The sequence below is a fragment of the Bombina bombina genome, chromosome 2 (assembly GCF_027579735.1).
Source record: "Bombina bombina isolate aBomBom1 chromosome 2, aBomBom1.pri, whole genome shotgun sequence".
NCBI lineage: Eukaryota > Metazoa > Chordata > Amphibia > Anura > Bombinatoridae > Bombina > Bombina bombina.
In genome coordinates this window covers 807,781,439-807,806,750 of record NC_069500.1, presented here as the reverse complement: position 1 = coordinate 807,806,750, position 25,312 = coordinate 807,781,439, and the positions used below count along the sequence as shown (strand labels likewise).

Here is a 25,312-nt window from a genome sequence, read left to right as displayed (position 1 = left end):
ACATGGGTGCAGCGTACCATATTAACATATGCCATGCACACCTGCATTCAAACTTTGAGGCCTAGTTGTCATGGCTGTTGCAAACTGTTTAAAATTATGGTAATTTAAACATCTCCACAGACTTTAATTGACTTTAACTTTACGCAGTTTACAACAGCAATAGAAACTAGGCCTGAGTCTGCTCAGAGAATCATCAGTGGATTTATCATACGTCACCATAAAATAGATAGGCTTTAATGCCAGATAACGGCAGTTGAACACATAGGCCCCAAGTTATCAAGGTCTGTCAGACCTGATCCGACAGTGCGGATCAGGTCCGACAGACCTCACTGAATACGGCGAGCAATACGCTTGCCGTATTCAGCATTGCACCAGAAGCTCACAAAAGCTGCTAGTGCAACGCAGCCCCCTGCAGACTTGCGGCCAATAGGGGGGTATCAATCAACCTGATCGTACTCGATCGGGTTGATTTCTGGCGATGTCTGTCCGCCTGCTCAGAGCAGGCAGACAGGGTTATGGAGCAGCGGTCTTTGTGACTCGCCAGAAACACGGGGCATCAAGCTCCATTCAAGGCTTGATAAAAATGCCCCATATGCACTTCCCATGTTCCCATTTGTTTAATGCACTTGCAGTTTTGTCAGCAGGAAAGTTGTTTTCCCTAAAATATGATTAGAAACTACCTATGAAACCAGATGTGTGAAACAGCTTCATCTAAGAGTTAAACAACAGGACAAATTCCTAGAAAGTAATATATACAAGATAGTTCACATTCTTAAAAGCACAGTTGCAGCTGCCTCTCATCATTAGAAATACAATGTACAAAACTTTTAATCAAGCATTTTAAATGAGTAAATATAGCTAGCTCTGTGGAGATTTTAAACAGGATTTATGGTTTGTCTATACTTAGGGGACTGAATGTTACATGGACTGTAGTATTATTCTTGTTTTTAAGCTGTAGGCAGAAGTATATATATATATAATGAACAATATGATTGCAGGAATCAATTTTTATTCTGGTTATTGATAATGTCATAATAAAATGTGATATAAGAAGAGAATGTGCTATCTTTCATTGTATAGTTAATAGTTATGCCATTTTTAAAGGGACGTGAAACCTAATTTTTTTTTCACATCACACATGTAGAGCATGCAATTGTAAACAACTCTCCAATTTACTTCTATTATCTAATTAGTTTAGTTCTCTTGATATCCTTTGTTTAAAAATATAGCTAGGTAGACTCAGGAACTGCTAATTGGTGGTTTCACATATATGACTCATTGTGTTGGCTCACCCATGTGCATTGCTGTTTATTCAACAAAAGATACCAAGAAAACAAAGCAAATTAGATAATATAAATACATTGGAAAGTTGTTTAAAACTGTATTCTTTATCTGAATCAAAAAGAAAAATGTTAGGTTTCATGTCCATTTAATGGTGTTTACCTTTACTTTGAGCAGCAAATGTGGAAAAGTTTTGTGAAACTGATTTACTTTATCATTGAAAAACAGAATGTTTAAAAGAATTTGGAAGACCTGTCCTAAAAGGGCAGTAGGCACCTTATAATTACAAGATATTTCTTTTGTCTTGCTATAGAATAACGTCAGGCAATCTGGGCTTGAGTCTGCAGCTGTGAAGGCTAGCCACTGTCATATTGTTAGTATAGAGTGCATTGTTTTGCAGTTCGTATCTGTTAAAGTCAATTAAGGAAGATATGTAGAAGGGTTAATCTTAATAAGTGCTTTTTCATTTCACAATTTTCTCAATTTTCAGAGCTTACACATGGAAAATGCAAATGTGTTTTTCTATGTATCACTAAGCCTTTTATATTAAATTCTCAAGATGTTTACTGAGCCTTTAACCAGAGTGTAGTGCCCATATTAAAGGGATATTAAACAGTGCTCCTTTTGTAAAAAGCAAAGTCAAAGTAAACCTAAAAAGAAACAGATTGGGTAAAAAAAAATAAAAAATAACTTACTTGTTTTCTTGCATAATGAGCACTTAGTGTAGCCCCTGTCCTCAGTATGATATGGGAGCTGACATGTTTGAAACTTAGTTTACATTCTGAGTCTGACTAATCTAGGCATGAGCAAGTGTGACTCCTTGTTATCTAGTCTATTCACTTAAAGGACCAGTCAACACATTAGATTTGCATAATCAACAAATGCAAGATAACAAGACATAGCAATAGCACTTACAGGCCCATTTATCAAGCTCCGTACGGAGCTTGAAGGGCCGTGTTTCTGGCGAGTCTTCAGACTCGCCAGAAACACAAATTATGAAGCAGCGGTCTAAAGACCGCTGCTTCATAACCCTGTCCGCCTGCTCTGGGCAGGCGGACAGGAATCGCCGGAAATCAGTTGATTGACACCCCCCTGCTGGCGGACGATTGGCCGCGAGTCAGCAGGGGGCGGCGTTGCACCAGCAGCTCTTGTGAGCTGCTGGTGCAATGTTAAATGCGGAGAGCGTATTGCTCTCCGCATTTAGCGAGGTCTTGCGGACCTGATCTGCAGTGTCGGATCAGGTCCGCAAGCCCTTTGATAAATGGGCCCCCATGTCTGAACTTCAAATGAGTAGTAGATTTTTTTATAACAAATTTCAAAGTTATGTATATTTCCACTCCCCTTGTACCATGTGATAGCAATCAGCCAATCACAAATGCATATACGTATAGCCTGTGAATTCTTGCACATGCTCAGTAGGATCTGGTGACTCAAAAATTGTTAATATAAAAGACTGTGCACATTTTTTTTAATGGAAGTAAATTGGAAAGTTGTTTAAAATGACATGCTGTATCTGAATCATGAAAATTGAATTTAACCTGAGTGTCCCTTTAATAGTAACCAGCCTAGAAGCTTTATCACATCAGGCTAAGATAAACCTTCCTGCAAAGGTCCCTCCTCCTTGTAAGGCTGTGACAGGAAGTAAAGGACAATGCACAAAAGTAGGGAAAAAAAAAATAAAAGGTAAAATCTATTTAAATGGATGAATAATACATATTGCAATTATTTCTATAAATTATAAGACACAGCTTAGTCCTTTTTTTATTACAACAATGAAACATTATTTAACACCCCTTTAAACTGCATGATGGCCATCTTGGATTTTTTCTTGCAATAATACAGGAAGAATCAATTTAACTCTGCATTTAAAGCCATCACATCTGACATAAACCAGACTCCTGCGTGCATGAAAGTTTTATATTCAGATTTAAAGGGTTCCAAGATGTAAATTCTTGAATTGTCACCTACTTATTTCTATTCTCTACTCTAGATAATCGTTTCCATATACTGCCCCTTTCTTTACTATTGTGTTTACCTATCATTCTCAGGCTAACTCTTGTCTTTCCCCTTTACACACACTGCATCCCCCATTTCTCTCTAATCTCTTATATACAATTTCTTCAAGTTTTTACTCCTTTTGAATTTCTTCCTTTCTCTCTCCAAATTTTCCTTCCCTTTCACTTTTCACTTTCTTTCTCCTACCCTTTACCAGTCTTTCCTGATCCTTTTTATTTCTTGGCTTTACTATTTCTCCTACCCCCAACTTTTCACAACACAAAATTCAGTGTTCAACTCTTTTCTGTCTTCTGCACTGCACCCCTCTTTTTTTTCCCCACGTTCTTTGCCCCCTAAAGATCCCCCTCTCTCTCTCTCTCTTTCCTTTTTTCATGATTCTGTAAATATAGCTTGTGGTAACAGAGACCTGCACATCATATCACATGTTGCATGAAGCAAGATGGTGAAAGGCTACAAGAACTCATTCTGTATTTATGAGCTTATATTTAGCTTTTATATATGTGGATAAAAATTGTTACACATTCAAAAAAAAAAAAAAAAAACACAAGCAAATGAATTCTAAAGGGCAGTAACTGCTCCATGGTAAGTAAGGTATTACCTTACAGGACTAATGCTGAATACTTTGGACACATTGAGTAAATCTGGTTGGAAAAATTATACCATAGGGAATTCCAAAATATTTAGGATGGACACAGAGTTGTATCTAGAAGGCTAAGAATGAAATAGCAAGCAATGTTTAAACTTGTAGAGGACAGGACATCCGTTATGCTATTTTAAACTGTTTTAGGTGTCCTCACTAATTATCAATATTAAGCTAATTGAAGGCTTGAAATAACATTTTTTTTTTTACACATAGCAGAGTTACAGTTTAAGTTAATAGGAATAATGTACTTAGTTTCATGCAAGTATTGAAGATTTGTAATGCTAATTTAAAGGAACACTAAAGTCAACATAACATTTTCATGATTAAGATAGAGCACAGCATTTTAAACAACTTTGCAATTCACATCCATTATCTAAATGTGCACAATCTTTTTTATATGCACAATCTCTTAGGCGCCAGCTCCTACTGAGCACATGCAAGATTCACAGTCTATACGTATATACATTTTATGATAGGCTGACAGCTGTCACATGATGCATTGGGAATTCATTTTTTTTTTTAATTGTCACAAATAAAATTTTCTACTTATGTGAAATTCAAACAGTTATTTAGCATTGTCTATTTATTATGCATTTATTCATTATGCTATGCTACTGTATTTTGTGGTCCCTAACATTAACTTCTTCGAGAATTTTTTTTCTTGTTTTTAAAGAGTATTTAAAAAGTAATGCTTACAGATAAAATCAGTTACCTCTGCTTTCAATGTTATAGATACATATCCTTAACCCAGCTATAAGCCAATGGGCATATATAAAATTGCATTTGTTGTGTGAAAACATATTTCTTACTAGATTAATTTTAAATGTAAACATCTTTTACATCCTGTTTTTCATTAAAACATATATCATTACATTAGCTGACATCTAATTTGTATTTCAAGCTGATTTTATTTTGCCAACAACTATCACTTCTCGCTACCCATTGCCACTTCTTGAGAGAAATGCCCATTAGTTAACTTGTTTTCTATAGTTAATGGTAAAAATGACAGAGGTCAGCTATTCAGTAGTATATAGGTGTCAGTAACTGAATGTCTTTATTTATCTCTGTCAAACACAGTATTCCATTCAATTTAACCATTAGAGATTTAAAGGGAACTTGACACCTTAAAGCACATTGTTACTATTTGAAGTAAACATATGAGTAAATCTTTCCTTACATCACGGGTGGTGAAGCTGTTGTTTATTCAGTAGCTAGGAGCAAAACACACCTGGCATTGCACCTAGTCTGCTAACAGTTTAGCGTGTGGCATTCACTCATCTAGGAGAATTGTGTGTGGTACTTGTCGAAGAAGGATTTGCCTAGTGTATTGACGTTAGATCAAATTTAAGAAACTTCCCCAGAATGAGAATGATAATAATAATAAAACAAATTAAGTATTGAAAAGTAGTTAAAGGGACATAGTGATATAGTTGTATTAGCAAAAATGCTTCTAGTAAAAACGATCATTGCTTCATTTGCTGCAATGCTATGTGCATCAGCATTCAAACACTAAGGGGTAGATTTAATAAGCAGCGGATTCTGTTATCTACACCCATAGTTTACGGCTCGCCGGAAACAGAAGTCAAGAAGCAGCGGCCGTAAGACTAACTTCTCCGCTACCTTTTAGGTGGCGGACTGCAATCATCCTGATCTAATACGATTGGGATGATTGATACTCCCTGCTAGCGGAATGTGCAGGGGGTGGCATTGTACAAGCATTTCACAAAAATATGCTTGTGCAATGTTAAATGCCGACAGCAAATTATGTCCGCCCGGCATTTAATAAATTGACCCCCTTATCTGCTCAGAGAGTCAGAGGTGACTTGTATCAGGAAAATTGAGGTCACTCAGACATGATACACACCACTTCTGGCTCTCTGAGAAACTACAATGTTTGAATGGTGGCACAGGGGGCATGTATGGCGTATAATAGAATTAAAGGGACAGTAAACCTTAAAAATAATGTTATATAATTCTGCACATAGTGCAGAATTATATAACATTATTTAGGTGCTATAGCCATAAACGCCTTTTTTACCTTTTAATTTGCTAAAAATATGGCGCTTTTACAGACCCGCTCTCTGCTCTCTGCTGAGCGGGTCTGTTATTTTTAGTCAGCGCATCGGGCCAGCTGTATAGTCACAGCCCGGCCCGACCGCACCATAGCACTAAGTGCAGCTCTATCCAAGCGTGAAATACACTAATGCCCCTTTCAGTTTTGACCATTATCTCCTTTTCAAAGGACATGTAAGTAAAAATTAAACTTTCATAATTCATATTGAGACTACAATAAAAAAATACCTTATGGCTCTGTGTTTGCAACAATGTTTGTAAGAATGTTATAAATATAGTGGTCAATACACAAGCACGCCCCTAAGCCTACCTCAGTATGCTCTAGTGGAAAGGGTCCAAAGGTAAACAAAATATAGCAAGAGAAAGAGGTAATTTTTTAAAAGAGGCTATTTCTGGATCATGAGTCTATCTTAATCCTCAAGTCTAATTTTGACACCCATACCACTTTCCTCAAATGGAGTAGATGATGGAAAGTAAAAATAAAGGATAGGAACTTCTTCTTTATTCATTAGTGAAACAAAGCCCGAAAATGGCTTTGGCCTGTGTCATTCGGCTATTTGTGGAGAGGGATTTAAAAAAAAGTGCAACACGCAGAAATGTTTTACTCTAATAAATCAGTGCCAAAAATAGAAAAATGGAGCCGACCCCAGCCATTTCAGGTTTCACCTCACTAACAAATAAGGAAGCCGGAAATAATGCGCATGCCTAAAAAAGAACTAGTTGGAAATGGAAAATCGAAGACATTTGATGAAGAGGCCGAAAAATTAGGCAGAGAGCTTTTTTAAACACAGGGTGATCCAGCAATATGGATAGAAAACAGTAAAAGGAGTAATTTTACCTGCCACCCTTTGTTACCTGCTATACTTAACCATAAAATTCAAAAGTGCAAAATAAGTTAAATATCAATAGTGCAGATGGGTACATTATAATCTACATATTCCTAGCATGTTTAATCCTCTTATCCTTTTATTACTTGCAAAGAACACTGGACTTATAAAAGTAAAGTCACTAGCCTGAAAATGTATGGCAACTGGCACTTTCTGGCTTTGGGGGTGTCACAGAAATGATGTGAAGTAAAGAATAGCACCTACCAGAACTCAATAGAACTGCCACTGTGTTAGGCCCAGGCCTTCTGGAAAATCCATGCAAAATAGCGCTTTTGTGGATACATATTATATAACTAAATATGGCACCCAATAAATGCATTAAAGGGACACTGAACCCAAATATTTTCTTTTGTAATTCAGAAAGAGCATGCAATTTTAAGCAACTTTCTAATTTGCTCCTATTATCAATTTTTCTTCGTTCTCTTGCTATCATTATTTGAAAAAGAAGGCATCTAAGGTTTTTTTTGGTTTCAGTACTCTGGACAGCACTTTTTATTGGTGGATGAATTTATCCACCAATCAGCAAGGACAACCCAGGTTGTTCACCAAAAATGGGCCGGCATCTAAATTTACATTCTTGCATTTCAAATAAAGATACCAAGAAAATGAAGAAAATTTGATAATAGGAGTAAATTAGAAAGTTGCTTAAAATGTCATGCTCAATCTGAATCACGAAAGAACATTTTTGGGTACAGTGTCCCTTTAAGTAAATTCATCACCTAAAGATGGGTAGTTTTGTATTTTATTTTTAATAAACATGTGCTTTATACTTTATCATAAATACAGACATTTTAAACTTTTATGGCTAGGTGGTAATCCATAAAAAAAAAAGAAAATGCGATAAAAAATGTGGTACCACATCTGAGCGATAAACAAGAATATAAAAAATAAACTTATATTTTCCCTTATGATAAGTGCTAGACTGTACAAATGTATGAGAAAGGTTTTATATGACCTCTGCTTTAGGAATGTTATAACATGTGTGCAATTGTTTGCTTTTTTTTTCCTCATAAACAGACACACTGTTAAAGAAAACACAACTGCATTGACATTTGCCAAAGAGAAAACAATTTACTAAAGCTAAAGCACTCAGCAATTATTTGAACTGAACATGGACCAAAACTTTTTTAGGTGATAATGTCTACAGCTCCCAAACCCTACCCCCCTTCCTCCTGAACTCCCCCCACTACGCCCCCTCCCCTCTTTCTGCTTGAAGTTAGAAAGTTTTCTATGAAGAATGTGGGAGGTTTGTATTCATTTCTGCACCCACCAGAAGACACTCCCCCTGTCCAATTTTGGTGAAGCACTACCTTTTTTGCTTTCCTTACAGGGAACATTACTTAACTCAAATCTTTTCTGACCACTCTCCACCAAACAAAAGACGCACTGGGTACTTTACCATTCTCCAGAATCACAAGGTATATATATATATATACATAGCCTTTCTTCTTCCTTGTAATTTTATCTATATTTAAGCAATGTTCTTTTTTTTATTCATTCATTACCTTCATTCATTTTAATATATTTTGCATTTCTTTGCTTTTTCTGCAATTTGAATTGAAAGAATGACCATTATTGGAAGAAGAAAAAAAAAAAAAAAAGACACCAGATTTCATTTTAAAGAACACAGTTATTTTCTACAGCATTTTTTTCTTGTGATGTGTGGTTTTTGCAGCTGGGTAAAGCCATAAAAGTACTTAATTGAACAGATAGGAATCTTGTGTTCCAGTACAGATGTGGCTAGCTGCAAAGAGGTTTTGTTATCAATGCAGATTGTTCAGGCAGTTATGGGTATCATAAGAACAATAGAAAAAAAAATGCTTGAAGCTATTTTTTGTTACTAGTGCAATTCTGAGGTTTTTAATACATCTTTTGCTTTTTATTTATGGTATTTAATGGGGGGGGGGGAAGAAACTTTATATATTTTTACTTTTGCACTCAATAGCCCACAGTGACTTTATTTAACCAGATATTTACCCAGAATCCTGTGTTAACTTTAAAGCTGACATTTGACCAGGTCAAAGTTATGCAACACTTCTGTTGGACTTTCTTTTGTAAGTGAAAGTTTGATCAGCCCCCTCCCTATATAACTCTCTTCAATAGATTCTTTAATAAGCCTCTTCCAGGAGTATGTGTGTTGCACAGGGGAGATGAGGTTTTGAATCACATTGCTTCATTATTTTACACATTTTCTAGCTTTGTGTCTGCTATTATTGGCGAGAACTGCTTGTTCAATTGAAATATTTGACTGAACTTGTTCTGTTTGTGTATGTTTTTTGGATCTGTTTCAGGTATCTAAACAGACTCAGAAATGCTTTGTGTTTTGTTTTTTTTTTTTGGGGGGGGGGGGTGATTTTCCAAGTATTAGTTTATACTAACGTCTTTGTCCAACTTAAGAGAGCATCTGAGATTAGTTCATATGAATTGTACATTCTTCTTTTGAAGTGCTACACATTTTCTTCCAAAATCTCCTGATAATTTGATATTGCAGACAAAGTTAATATTCCCAGTTGCCAACAGAGGGATAAAAGACTCTAACACACTCAGAATTAAGTGTAAGTGATGATGCCTTTTATTGGAGACCTATAAAGAAATTGTTAGTTATAGACCTCCCTAAATTTGTATTTTTTTTTTACTGCATGAGCATAGACCTTGCTACACTTCCCAAACCCCTTGTTTCTGAGCTTTGTCTTTGTAAGACTATGATCATTTTTAATGAACTATTGTATCCTCACAACAATATATGGGATCATAGATTTGACCAATACCTCATAACAATATTACATCATTTTGAGAAAATAATACTCAAAAATCTGTTGCTTTTTTTATAAATATATAAATACAGTACATATTTCCTTTCCTATGCTAATTAGTTTTTTTCCCAACATTAAAGATTATTTCAAACCTCACAAGTCTATTTTGCTTGTGCAGAGTTTCTTTTCTCTATATGAAAGTTAATATAGTTAATAAACTTAAATATTCTTCACAAATGAGGGGCATAAGCTACTATATGATGATTTTTGATAATAACCCCCAATAGGGATATATAAAGTCATTTTCACAATGTATATAAGTATCAGATATATGTGGTTATAATAGATTTTTGCACTCATATATATTGTTTGGATATTGGTTCAATAAAAGGTTTCCAACTCTACTATTAAACCTAAACCAAAAAGCTGTGGTATCGTGTGTAATCAGTTCCTACTGTAACTCAATTCTGTTCATTCTCAATGGAAAGCAAAATGGTGGCAGGGAATTATTGCTGAAGTAAAAGTCTGAGAACAGTGTACTTGCTTTATTATAAATTAATTTATGCAGCTTTTCAAAAATAGCATAATAAAACCATTTTGTTTCACACCCTGTGGTATAAGTATGGGATACAAACATAGCCGATCAGAGAATACTTGTATGCATGCAGCCTTACAGCTTATTCGATACCACCTTCCCCCAAAAATATGTTAGATCTCAGCTGAACTGGGCGGAGTACCATAGTATTTCTTATGCTAGATGACAAAATAAGTATTTGATGCATGGAAAAGCCTTTGTTTCAAATACAGTAAATGAATATGAGCATGCCAAGGTTACCCAGCTGATTAATTAGGCCTGTTTTACACAGGCAGGTCCAACCTAAGGCCTGGGGGCCACAATGTGGTCCACTGATCCTTTTTTATTTAGCCTCCCATTTCTCTATCCAACAATGTTCTCTATATTTAAAATGCACTGAATTATAATCTTTTCTGTAATTGGCATTGTTCCTGTTTAGATATAAAGTATATATGTCTATGTGTGTATATATAGGTGTGTGGCACTAATCTAAACTACTCATTGTTTTATAAAAGCATATATTTTTTTTCCATCTAATTATAATATTTATTAGAAATGTTTAAAATGTTTTCACTGACATAAGTGAAGAAATAATTTCAGTGTGGCCCCTCATATTAAAAGGTTGGACACTGCTGTTTTTGGATATGCATTACAATGGGCACTCAAGATTAGATTATCGCTTCTTGCAGTCTATGTTACTATTTCTAAGTGCGGCACTCTGCTATTCTGTGCTGTTACAGACTCCATGTTTAAATGTCACTGACTACTCTTTGATCTGTAACTATCTTTTGATCAAAATAACTACCGGGATTGTTAGAAAGTCTTCAATACTTTGTGTGTTTGGCAATGGTAAAATTCATTAAAAGGAATCATTAGTGAAATAAGTGAACTGTGGAAAGCTAATTTGAAGTAATAATTAGAGATATTTAAGAAACAGTAACTTTGTTTTTTCTGGGAAGAGAGCCATATGTTACATTTATGTCTAAAAGTAATTATTATTAGTTTGTTGCTATAAGGATTAACAAAAAAAAGCATTGCTAAAAAGCCACTAAAGTGATATGCTTACTTTACTCTTTGAATGCCATAGTGTCTACCAAATCACTGGCAATGAATAGGTTAAAGGGGCCTCACATTTAACTGGTCAGCACTATTGTTTTAAATACTTTTTCTGGCTTCCTTGCAACTGATTACAATAAACATCAAGTAAAAGTGAAAGCTGCAAACCATTTCTACTCCATCATGTGTTGTAATGTTCTTTAGCAACTAATGGGTTAAATCCCATTGTAGGTCAGCTAATCAAAAATGTATGATAAAGGAAATATAACCAATGTCCCACTGCTGCAAATCCTCATTTCTTTTTCTTGGCTCCATGTCTTTTATTAATTAATAACAGTTTGAACTAAATATATTTTTAGTCATTGGGCACATCAAGAATCCAGGTTTTCTGGCCTCTTCAGATTTTATGAGAATATATTAATATCTATGAAATCTTTATAGGCATTCCAAAGAATTCTGAGAATTAGTTCAAGGTTTGTAAAATTGTATTTCCCTTTTACACTGTGCTTGTTTATCTAGAGAACTTTGTTATTGCAATATATAAAAAAGGCAAAAACTCTCTTCTATTTCAATAACCTCACCAATTTATGTCTTACTCTGGTTACCTCTTTTTCTTATAGAAATCTTAAACATTTCTGTTTAGACACTATAACCTAAAAATAGATTTGGAGTAAAAGCTCTAGCCTTTTTAGCTAGGGTGTATAAGAGAAGCTGTTTCCCATGATGCATTGTGGAGAAAAGCGCCTCTAGTGGCATCACCCTAATGAAAACAAGGCAATCATGTGATCACTTAGAAGTCTATTGTAACTTGGGCAGTGCTTAGAGGAGACATAGGAGACATAAGAGTTTGATTGACTGATCATTTTAAATAAAGGGGTGGAAACAAAAAAAGGTTTATATTTCCGTTATTATTTGATGAGTAATAGTTTAGCCAGACAAATTACCTTTCTTATTATATGCAGCAGACACCCAGACATACATTAAATCCACCAAGAAAGGGCAGGAATGGATGAGGAGGAGTTGGTGTTGTAGTATCACAGCTAAATGTGTCACTATATCATGATACTCTTAAAGGGACATGAAACCCAAACATTTTATTTCATGATTCAGATAGAGAATATCAATTTAAACAACTTTACAATTTAATCCTACTATCAAGTTTGCTACATTTCTCCTGTTATTCTTTGTTGAAGAAGCAGTAATGCACTATTGGAAGTTAGCTGAGCACTTTGGGATAGCCAATGACAAGAGGAATATATGTCCAGCCATCAATCAGCAGCTAGCTCCCAGTACTGCATTGCTACTCCTGGGTCTACTTGGGTATGCTTTTTAACAAAGGATACCAAGAGAATGAAGCAAATTAGATAACGGAAGTAAACTGGAATGTTGTTTAAAAGTGGATACTCTATCTATCAATGTTATCTATATGGCACACATGAACTACCGCTGTCTAGCAGTGAAACACTGTCCAAATTCACTAAGATAAGAGGCGTCCTTTGAGAGCTTAGAAATTAGCATTTGAGCCTACCTAGATTTAGCTTTCAACAAAGAATACAAAGAGAATAAAGCAAATTTGATTATAAAAGTAAATTGGAAAATTGTTTAAAATTGCATGTCCTATCTGAATCATGAAAGTTTAATTTTGACTAGACTGTCCCTTTTATTTTGGTTTTAATGTCCCTTTAAGTCGTTTTGGATGGGTTGTATATTATCACAGTGAAAGTGCTGAAAACTATTTCCATAATCTAGAACTATAATATTATATTGAGAAGTAGAATGGACATCCCAGTAGTCATTAGGTTGGACAAACCTAGCTAAGATCCATTCAGCAGAAGACACTGTTAGAAATAAATATTTGAGCCTCTGAAGGAACTTGATGTAGACATTTTGTAAAATGAATTACTGAAAGATCAAATAGCCTCTACTGGAAATATCAGCATGCTAATTGCAGGGCTCAACAAATTCAGGAGCCACTGGCTCCTTAAAATTAGGCCATGGCACCCGGTTTAGAGAACACAAAACACCTATGGGTTCCCCCACTTCCCCTTGCCAGCCGCCAAAAGCCACACCTAAAATTTAGCTTGGTGCAGCTGGATCCTTAGAAAATATCTAACCTGATATTGGGACTAACCATTTCTATAAAGATAATTTTAATCTTTGTGGGTGAAGTCTTCTCGCTAAATGAAAGATTATTTAAAGGGGCATTCAACACTTTGAGACTGTAATATGAAATTATTAGTTATGCATAGTAAAAACAACTTTGCAATATACTTTCATTATTTATTTTGTCCCCTTTTCCTGTAACTTAATTCTGAAAATTGTTAGCTTTCCAATTCTTATTAATGTGGAAGAGCAGACTCCAGACTTAACACTGTTATATTTAACCCAGTAACTATTCCTAATTGGCTACAATAGAAAAGAAAACCTAGGTTACAAAATGGTGGAGCTCATTGCTTTACGGACACTTGAATCTTACACTTTTTTTTGTTCAATTTTTAAACCACTAATATAACTTTAAAAAATACTTCTGCATTTTATTCTTAGGTGAATCTTTGTGTTTAATACATTGTTCTTTCTATCCTTAATTTGTTCTAGCCCTTTAATTCCCAAAGTCAAAAGAACAGATACAATAAGTCTGCTGTTTCTTGTTAAATACTTCTTACACGTTTTCATCTGTTATGGTATAATCTAATATAAAATGATATACATATGAGTTTGAGTGTGGGCAAATGGGTCAAAAGGCTAATCTTGCCCACAGAGAAACCACAATACTTGGCCACACTCTTCAGTGATCTCAACAAAGTGCTGTTTATAAGAAGATGAAGCCAGACTCAAAAACCCTTAAGACAGAAATAAAACAAAATGCCAAAAATAAAGTAGCACACTCCTTTTGTAACCAAGATTATCTCCCCCCCCCCCCCATATTTTCATATTTAATGTGATCCTTCATTGCTTGTACCTGCAATTGTTACTATAGGTGGCGGGTTCGAATCCCAGAAAGGCCAACTCAATCTTATTCTTCAAAGTAGGGTAATAATACCTATTATTTATCAATAGCCAGTTAAAATCCAAGACCAATGTGCTCAGCATTTTGGAACCCTTAAGACAAAAGCGCTTTATAAAAATACAATCATGTGATGTTAGCATCGCACATCCCATTGTAAATACATCCGTTGTTTCTATCATCATTTATTATAATTTATTCTAATGCAATTACATACACTTATTAGCAGTCATTACCACAGACAACAAGCCAAGTGACTAATAATGAATGTGTGTGAAAATACAATACATGGGTTTATAAGTGCTCTCCTCACTCTAAACAGCTGGTGCACAAAGACACGTGTATGGTTGGCTGTTAAACCCATTTGGAAACACACTGATCTATAAGAAATAAAAAATGAATAAGTACTGATTGGCTAACATAAAAAAGTATTAAATGATAAAATCATTGTTCCCATTACAATCCAATTTTAACATAACTGCTGTTTCCACAGAACAAATCTCAAAGTGATGTCCCAATTCAAAAATTGCATGCACTAAATTGTCTTAGCACAGGCACGGACTAACCATTTTGTATGCAGGGCAATGCCCGGTGATCTGCGATCTTATGTGGACCTTGCTGCTGTATCTCTTAATATAAAAGCTGTTACAATCTGCTTATTTTGTAAAGCACAAAGTACATTCTCTATCTGTCTGTTTAGCAGAGGTAGTGAAAGCAAGAGATCTGGTGTATTAATGGCTACCTAGCTTACAGAGGTCTAACTGATGTGGGCTGCTCCGACTTCAAATATCTGGGCCTATTTCTGCTCCAAGTCCAGTCCTGTCTTAGCCTTATATTTTTGCATTACTGATCTTAGCTTGTTATGTGCTTTACCCCCACAAACCAATTTTTAAAGTGACAGTCTACTTGAAAATTGTTGTTGTTTAAAAAAGATAGATAATCCATTTATTACCTGTTCCCCAGTTTTGCATAGCCAACACTGTTATAGTAATATACTTTTTACCTCTGTGATAACCTTGCATCTAAGACTCTGCAGACTGCCCCCATATTTTAGTTCTTTTAAAAGACTTGCATTTTAGCCAATCAGTGCTGACTCATAAATAACTCAATGGGAGTGAGCACAATGTTATCTATATGACACACATGAACTAGCCGTCTAGCTGTGAAAAACTGTCAAAATGCATTGAAATAAGAGAAGTCCTTCAACGGCTTGGAAATCAGTTTATGATCCTACCTAGGTTTAGCTTTCATCAAAGAATACCAAGAGAACAAAGCAAAATTAATTATTAAAGTACATTGGAGAGTTGTTTAAAATTGCATGCCCTAACTGAATCATGAAAGTTTCATTTTGACTTTCCTGCCCCTTTAAGATAAAGTAAACCATTATTAGTACCGGAAAGAACCACATGACATACTGACATATCTCACATAAATTTTACTTGCGTGCCCCTATAGAAGTCTATTATATGGGAAAATTAGCTCACCTGTGCTATCCGACATCCAGATGTTAGTGTCCCATAGACCAGTGGTTCTCAACCAAAGTGACCTCAAGGCCCGGTAAATTTTAGCTAGCCAGGGCCCGGTAGTTTTATATATATAGATATATAAAGTGAGCAGCAGCGGCGGACTGATCAGCCAGGCAAATAGGACCTGGGCCAAGGGACCAGCAAGTAGGGGGGCCCACAAATGGCATCTCCACGGATCCTGGTGCATTCCTTAAGCTGGAGTTTTCAGTTGCCCTATCAGTAACTAAGCAAAAAAAGTGTGGGTTTAGAGGGGCCCTGGCGAGGGTCTGTCGCTGTGAGGGCCATGGAGTGTGGGGTCTGGCCCTGGAGGTTGGGTACCCTTTTTCTGGACCTTAATGTTGGGGGTCCTGGCTCTGGAGGTTGAGGGGCCTGTTGGGGGCAGGGCAGGGAGGCTACCATGTTCATTTGCATAAAATGTAATACATTTTGGTCAGTGTGAGTGTTCCTGGGACCTTGATTGGTATCAGTCTGCCCTTGGTGTGCAGTGGGGTAAGAGTGTGCAGTGGGGACATGACAGGCCGGGGCCCACCAGCAGGGCTATCACGGCCCGGTACTGGGCCACGGCCCGGCTGTTGAGAAACCAGGCCATAGACTATAGTTAAACTTGTAAGTGCACTATTGATTGCGCTCAAGTGATGTTAATGTAGAATAGTGCGATTACAATAAGCTAAAACCATTGTTATTAATAGTATAGCACAGGACTACATGAAGAACTCCATTACTCAGGCACCATTAACTTAGAACACCCCCATCTTAGTACATCATTGGCTTAGCGCTTGAGCAATATCCAACATGAATTTTACTGTGTGCCCCATACAAGCCTATTATGTGGGGGATTTAGACACTATCTGACGTACAGATGTCAGCGTGCCATAGACTATTGTTCCACTAGTAAGAAGAACTCAAATTGATGCACTATTGATTGTGCTTGAGTGTGTCAGAGTATATGAATATTATGATGAATATTACATATGTGTACATATATATATATATATATATATATGTATATTTTATACACTGTATATGTTAGATGAGAACTCAGGATTAATTAAACATGAGTTTGTTGAACACAGCTTCTGACCAGTGCCTAGCACAAATGCAAGGATCCAAAATATTCACTGCCATTGATTGTGCACAGGGATATTGGACCATAAAGGTACATGAAGAGGACCAATATAAGCTAGCATTCTCCTTCCAAAAGGTTCAGTATGCATTCCAGAGACTTCCATTTGGATACATAAATTCTGGACATGAATTTGCTGTATTCATGCATAAGGCTATGCCTGACGCACTGGAAAGGGGGACCTTATCTTATGTTGATGATGTTTTAATCAAAAGCACAGACTTTGAAAAACACATCACAGAACTTAAACACGTCCTCAGCCAACTTAAAAGGGCAGGCGTCAAATTATCCCTGCAAAAAGCTCAATGGTGCCGCACTCGTGTAAACTTCTTGGGGCATGAAGTTACCTCTGACGGATTAAATCCCCAGAAGAAAAAGGTGGAAGCTATAGTGAATTCTAAAAACCCGACTAACTTAAAGGAATTGAGATCATTCCTGGGTATGACGAATTATTCTCGCAAATTCATTGATAATTATGCGGAATTAACTAAACCACTACTACTTCTTCTGAAGAAAGATGTGAAATGGCACTGGAGTGAGTCTCAAGAGACAGCCATCAGAGAGCTGAAGAGAAAACTCACTCAAGCACCTTGCTTAGCATACCCTGAAGGTGGCAAACCTTTCTTCTTAGAGACAGGTTACACAGATATAAGCATGAGTGCTGTGTTATACCAAAAGCATGATAATTTGAACAAAGCCATTGCTTATGCGAGCAAAAATCTATCCCCAGTAGAAATAAAGTTTAACGATTGCGAAAAAGCCCTCTTATCTACTGTATGGGCTCTACAAAATTTCCGCAGCTATATACAGGGCGAGAAAATTATTGTAGAAACGGCCCACCAGCCTTTGCTATATTTGCAAAGTGAGAGAATAAGAGATGGGAATTTGTCTAATAGCCGCATAACAGCGTGGACTCTTTCCTTACAAGGCTGGCCCTTAGAAATTCGCTACAAGCAGAATAAAAAGAATCCAGTCGCACAAGGGCTTGCTGAGCTCCACGACTGTACTGCTAGAGATCCTGGGAAAAAATTATCAGAAGATGATTTTCTGGAAGAACAATTGCTTTCCCCATATAAAATGTACAATGAAGACCATTGTCAAACATTACCTTGGGTATATGTTGATGGTTGTTCTTACCATGCCACTATTGATAATGAGCGCAGACTAGTCGCTGGCATTGGTATAACTGGGGCAAATGGATTCTCAAATATATCTGTAGGTTTCAACATTGGACCAAGATCCAGTCAAGTTGCAGAACTAACTGCTGTTTTCAAAACCATTGAAATGGCTATTGAACATGATATTCATGAATTTGTGATCATAACTGACTCAAATTATGTGCGTGACAGTTTTGTTGAATACCTGCCAACTTGGAAAAGAAATGGCATGCAGAAAAGCAATAACAAACCAGTCAAGCATGGCAAATTGTTCTGCGAGATTGATAATCTGGTAGTATCCAATGATTTAACCATACACTGGAAAAAGACCAAGGGTCATTCCAGAGTTTTAGGTCCTGATAAGGAAGGCAATGACCTTGCGGATTCATTAGCCAAACAAGGAGCCATAACTGGAGAACTCCTTAATATTGACCACTTAATGGGTGCAATTCAGGTAGAAGCCATTACCAGAAACCAGGCAAAACAACAGAGTGAGCCTAACTTGGTACAATGGAGTCAGGATTCTCCTAGTGAGGACCTGATCACTAGTCAAAAAGAAGACCCCATTGTAGGCATCTTCTATAAACACATAGAAGATCCTGAAAGCAACCCCATCTCAAAAGATGATTGTATTGGCAAAGAAGATCTGAGAATCTTAATAAAATCTAAATCACAATTCAAATTACAGGATGGTTTGTTAATTAGAACCTCCAAAACTGGCATCCAGCAGTGGGTAGTACCCACCAAGTTCCGAGGTCTAATGCTTCAACATGCCCATGATGCTCCCACATCTGGTCATCGCGGTGCCAAACTCACGTATGAAATATTGCGTGATTATGCTTTTTGGCCACACATGTTGAAAGATGTTCAAACCTACTGTCAAGGGTGTTTAATCTGCCCACAGTTCCAACCCACTGCACCAACGCATAGAGCGCCATTGCAAAAAAGGGGGATGGTAATGCCATGGTCAGATATACAAATTGATTTTATTGGTCCGGTAACAAGGTCATCAAGAGGTAACAAATACATGTTAACCGTGACATGCCTGTTCACTAAATGGGTAGAGTGCATTAGTGCACCTAACAATAGTGCGGAAACATGTGCAGCATTGCTCATCAACCATGTATTTTCCAGATTTGGTTTGCCCCAAAGAATCGAATCAGATCGGGGGACCCACTTCACTAGCGAAGTGATGACAAAAATGTGGAAAATACTAGGGGTTAAAAGAAAGCTCCATATTGCTTATAGAGCTGCCTCAAGTGGTGGTGTAGAGCGTTACAACCAGTCCATTGTTAAAATCCTCAAAAAGTTTGTGAGTGAAACAGGTAAAGACTGGGATATAAAACTACCTCTAGTCTTAATGGCATTAAGAGCAACTCCAAGTAGTGCTACCAAGATGTCACCTTTTGAGCTGATGACTGGTAGAAGAATGGTTCTACCTCAGCATCTGCTGTACCGTACATCAGACCAAAATTTGATAAACGCTGCCAATACACATCAATATGTGGAAAACTTAAGAAAGCACCTGCAATATGCCTTTGCATTTGCTCAAAGGAATTTAGAAAGAGCCGCAACTGCCACTAAAACCTATTATGATCTCAAAACATCCAAAAAGGAATATGAAATAAATGATAAAGTTTATCTTTATAACTTTGGAAGAGATCAGGTTAGGGAGAAGAAATTTCTTCCCTCATGGAAAGGTCCTTTTGTCATTACTGACAAAATATCTCCAGTGGCCTATAAAATACGGATCCCCAAAAAGGAAGGTTTCATAGATAAATGGGTACATATAAATCAACTGCGGGCATGTCATCCCAGGTCCCAACTACAAGTCATAGAGGGAGAATGAAGTGTCATATCCCCAAATGCACTAAAGACATACTGTAATTTAAAGATGCCTAACTGATAAACATGAAAGCTAAAAATAACAAACTTTCTTCATAAGAGACTGTCTATGAGGTATACGGTTGATCCTCATCAAATACCACTGACTTTAAGCCAATTCAAATACATGTGTCCTACATCTATTTGAAGTTGGAAGGGGGATTTATGTCAGAGTATATGAATATTATGATGAATATTACATATGTGTACATATATATATATATGTATATTTTATACACTGTATATGTTAGATGAGAACTCAGGATTAATTAAACATGAGTTTGTTGAACACAGCTTCTAATACACGTCTATCAGGATTGACGATCAGTAGAGCCTTTTTGAAACACAAACATTTCTTTTCTAAAGGAAATAGCTCAGTGACCCTATTCATTTGACTATATATGCAGATTTTTATAACCTCAGAACATTTGGTGAGGTGAGAAAAGAATGTGTTCAAGGACCCCTTTGGAATTTGACACGTGTGATACAACAGTTCTATCTCACTGAATCTCTATTTGAAGACTTACTGCAAAAACCCCTCTTGGGGGAAGGTGACACAAATAAAATCAAATACACATCTGCACTGCTGGCTAAACAGGAAATATGCTGTTTTAAAGACTCTTACAACTCCTCATGGATTGACCCCATGTGATGAGTATGAGACAAAAAGTCTGGCAACTGAAGTTACTGAAAAGTTAGAATGTTAGGATAATACAGTGAAGGCCCATGACTTACATTATGATTTCAAAACAACTATATATATTTTAATGGATATGAGATGTATATTTATGTGATATCAAACATTAACATCTAAATATATATATATATATGGAAAGTAAAAGATTGAATGATATATATATATATATATATATATATATATATATATATTTTGAAGGCATGAATATCTTAGCCTCTGTGTGTTTAAGAACATGAATAGATGTTTATGGACCTGAAGAGAAGTGATTATTAACATTTATTTTTATTTCAGATCGACATAAACAGGATTTATGTATTCAGGAAGAAATACACAGAAATGTCACATACTATATCTGGGTGGATGCAAATATCAGGAGTTTTAAATACTACCAATCTGGAGATATAAAAATAAGCTGTTATTTGCAAAGAAATGCCAGAATACTGATAAAATTATAATGCATTTTAAGCTAATAATTAGCAGTGTTAAATTACCTTAATATAATAAAATGTTAATAATATAACATATTTGGTATCAGAATAATCAGAAAAAATAACCTAATATTAACCATCTGTAATTGGGGTTATATATGATTAATGCAGAGAGTGTGATCTGATTAAATAACCATTTTATAAAAAAAAAATTAACTTGCTTAAAAATGTCAGAAATGCTGTATTGTATTGCTATGTTGTACTGTATGCTGCCACCTGGTGTTATGTTGCGAGAACTACAGCCAGAAGGTTCTTTCTGGCTGTTAAAAATGAAATTTCCAAGGGCCAATCCGATTTAGACTTCCCAGATAACCAATGGGAAGGTCAGCTCCCGTAGTGCCACCCACATGATGTCATCAATGATTATATAATGGGAGTGTTGAATGCACAAGGGAGAGTTGTCTGTAACTTGTTGAAAATTAGTGATCTGATTTTGGCTGCGATATACCTGAAAAAAAAAAAGTTCACTTCAGCAAGGAGCTTAAAACTTATCCTTGATTTGTGCAAAAACCTTCTTTCAAATGAGATGACCTAAAGACCGCTACGAATTGGTTCAAAATTGGTGAAGTATATTGTATTTTAAATTGGTAGTTATAAGCCTAGGTTTTGTTCAAATCTGTGTCTGAATTGGCTAAGTAACTCATCTATACAAGTTCTGATATTGTCGGTTAATTTTGTATTAGGATAAATTGCAGTTAAATAGCAGAATATATATTTTATCCTATTGTTTTATAAACACTGTTTAGAATTGTATTGCTTGGATGTTAAAGGTTTTTAGTCCCATTGTGTTAAATAAATAAGGCTGAATTGTGAAGGTATATTGTTCTGGGTTTTGTAAGAAGAATAGCATATCTTAAGAGTTGGTTCTAACGCATATAAACTTTTATTTAGTTTCCTTTTATTGCAAATATAGTTCAATATGTTTATGGATATTAACTAAATAAAAGAATTCAGATATTTATATTAATTGTATGGTCTAGTAGGTGCATGGTTGATAAGGGTTTCTATTTCTTTGTATTGTGTTTATAACCCTGCCATAAACTTATATATATTATTTGGATAGCACTACTAAGATTTTCATAAATATACTGACAAGTGATGTTAAAGGGACATGAAACCCCAAATTTTTTCTTTCACGATTCATGATTTTAAAAAGTTTACAATTTACTTCTATTATCATTTTTTTTTCTCTTGTCTCTTATCTTTTGTTGAAAATCAGGGATGTAAGCTTAGGAGCCAGTCCATTTCTGGAGCACTATATGGCAGCATTTTTGCAAGAATGTTATCCATTTGCAAGATCAGTAGATAGCAGCACTATTTCCTGTCATGTAGTGCTCCAGATGCCTACCTAGGTATCTCTTTATTAAAAATATCATAGGAACAAAGTCAGTTTGATAATAACATTTTTGGGTTTTATACCCCTTTAAAACACAATAGTGCCAACATTTCTTTAGCTCCTCTTGTGAGTTAGACTATAATATTCTAGATCAGTAACTGATTTTTGCATAGAATGCTGCTATTTCAACTCATACATTCTATTTAATGGGACAGAAAAAAACAATTTTTTTTTCATGTTTCATATAATTAATTCAATTTAAGTTTGACTTTACTGTCCCTTTAAGGGAAACAAATAAAATAAATGAAATAACATTTGAGTATTGATTTTCATTCTGTAAGACTATGGGAATCAACATTTAAATAACTTACGTATTATTCAGATTTAATGTTCAAGATAGTGAAAATAAAATGTATTTGAACAATGAACCTCTGAGTCTTTAACAAGCATTCAAAATTCAATTTGAATACATGATTATGGACAACATTTACTGATTCAATCTAATTTATTGATCCCTGCAACTAAAATAAAAGAAATCTAAAAAAAACAAAAAACTAAATCCAAGCTAACCACCTTGTTTAATTTCCTGTATTATTATACTAATGATACTAATGAATAAGAGGAAAGAATACATACATTCTTATGTGAAATCAATTCTAACTTTTTCCTCTATGTGGAAAATAATCTCTTTTCTGACCTCAGGATTTTGTCCTGAATACATTTACTTCCTATAATTAAACTAATTGGTCTACCCCTGAACACCATTCTTTACTAAATGGTGGAATGTGTGTCATGAGGAATTAACCTAGATACAGGATGAGTAGAGAAATATTGAACTGTATATGTTGTGTATATCATTTTAATTTTCAAAGAGACTATGCTTATTAACCATTACAACACTTTAACAACTTGTTTTTTGTAACAATAAATAGGTGTTGATGTATCATTAGGCCACAATAAATTCATAGCTTCACCCACCCTAAGTCTGACAAGAAACTATTTTTTTCCAGCCAGTCAGGAACTGTACAGTGTATTCACTCACTGCCAGTATTGGTGTGTATTCAAATCCTCATCCATTCAAATATGAGAGATTAGATCAATATGTTTTTGTATATAGAAATGAATGCAAGTTTTATGCAGCATGATGGAAAAATTGGTTCACTAAATACAATTGTATACCCCAACATTGCTAAGTCCCAAACCATCAAAAATGATTAACCCCTAGACGCCCTTAGGACATTCCATGCCATCCTAAAAGCGCTGGGATTTAATGCCCTTAGGCGGCGGCCTGCTTCCTTCTGTGTACAAATGCAGATTGAGCTGACTGAAGGATGTGCCTAGCAATGGAGCCAATCAGCTCCATTTTTGAAGCACGATTGCAGGATCATGTGCTTCCTTTTTCCTTTACGATCCAAACTTAGATGGATGCATCCGCCCTGAAGGTGTTAAATTGATGAAGAGTGGTTAGTGTAACTCATGTAACATTATAAAATAATACCTTATTTCTTGTTTCATAATCGTGTGTGACCAAATAATGGTTCCGATTACAAGTGGCGCTCTAACTAAATTTTACGGTTTGCATGCATATTACAAGTTGAAAGTAAAAAGTTAGCGAATGAATGAAAGTCTGATGTGTGCTAACTTCAGAACATGGTCATAGAGTGTACTGTACATAAGGAATGAGCATGACACTTGACGGTATAGGATTTAAAGCAAGCAGCAAATTAAAAGAATAATAAAAGTTGAGCAATTTAGTCTAGTTTCCAAATTGGGACAGCCCTGCAGTTTCTATGACACTATAAATAGGGCCATTTGTAATTTACCCCAATATGTATTATATGAACGTTTGATAAATGAACCCACTTTTTCTTCAGCCAGTGTGGTCACAGAGTGTATTGTACATAAGGAAAGAACATGACACTTGAGAGTAAAGAATCATTAAACAAGCAAGCTGCCAATTAAAAGAATAATAAAAGATGAGCAATATAGTCTAGTTCCCAAATTGGGACAGCCCTGCATTTTCTAGACAGTTGGGAGTTTATGGCTTTGTTAGAAGCAAAGTCATGTGTAAGTCTCTCCCATCAGTGGTATGGTTAACACAGCCATCACTTACACATGGGTAGCTCTTCTGCACCACTGAACAGCTATTAAAACAAAAGTCTCTAGGAATACCCATAATTGTATGCAAGTCTGCTCTTTGGGCAGGGCTTAAGGGGCACCATCCCTGGTCCCCACACTTTGGGGGGCCCGCACTGTCAGGGGTGAAGTTATGAGACGGTGCAATGTACATCCTGTACTTAGTTTAGGAAGAAGTGTTTATGGTATAATTATGTGTATTATATAGTGCTATTCTTTAATATAGGACCTACTATATGTTGTAGCAGGGCATATGGGGGGGCAAGGGGGCTGGGCTAGGGGGGCCCCACAAATCTGTCTTGCACAAGACCCCACAAATGCTAAGGGTAGCCCTGATTTGTCTGTATCATGATAAATGATTTTGATCGACCAGTATATTCTAAGTTGTATTCCTGTGGGTACCTGGGTGTCTTTGAGAACTTTTTTTTGGCAGACATAGCAGAGACTGTTGGAATACCTTGAACTATGTTTATTAATCACTTTCTTGTTACATGAAATTATATGTTGATATATAATATATATAATACCCTGGTGAATTTACATTAGGCTAAGCACTCTCTTCAACTCAATCTGTCTAAAACTGAGCTGCTTCTTATTCCCACCTCTCCAAGACATCCATTATCTGATATTTCTCTTACAGTTGGAGACTCTATTCTTAACACCTCAAATCAGGTCCGC

General features: G+C 35.9%; 1 protein-coding gene across 1 annotated transcript in view; it reads left to right on the top strand.

Annotated features, from left to right (window-relative positions):
- Nucleotides 1-8,230: 8,230 nt before the first annotated feature.
- LOC128649647 (fibrillin-2-like) overlaps nucleotides 8,231-25,312 on the top strand; it is a 77,351-nt gene continuing 60,269 nt past the window's right edge. The window contains exon 1 of the mRNA XM_053703018.1: nucleotides 8,231-8,318. The gene's annotated coding sequence lies outside the window, so the exon portion shown is untranslated. The remainder of the gene's footprint in view (nucleotides 8,319-25,312) is intronic.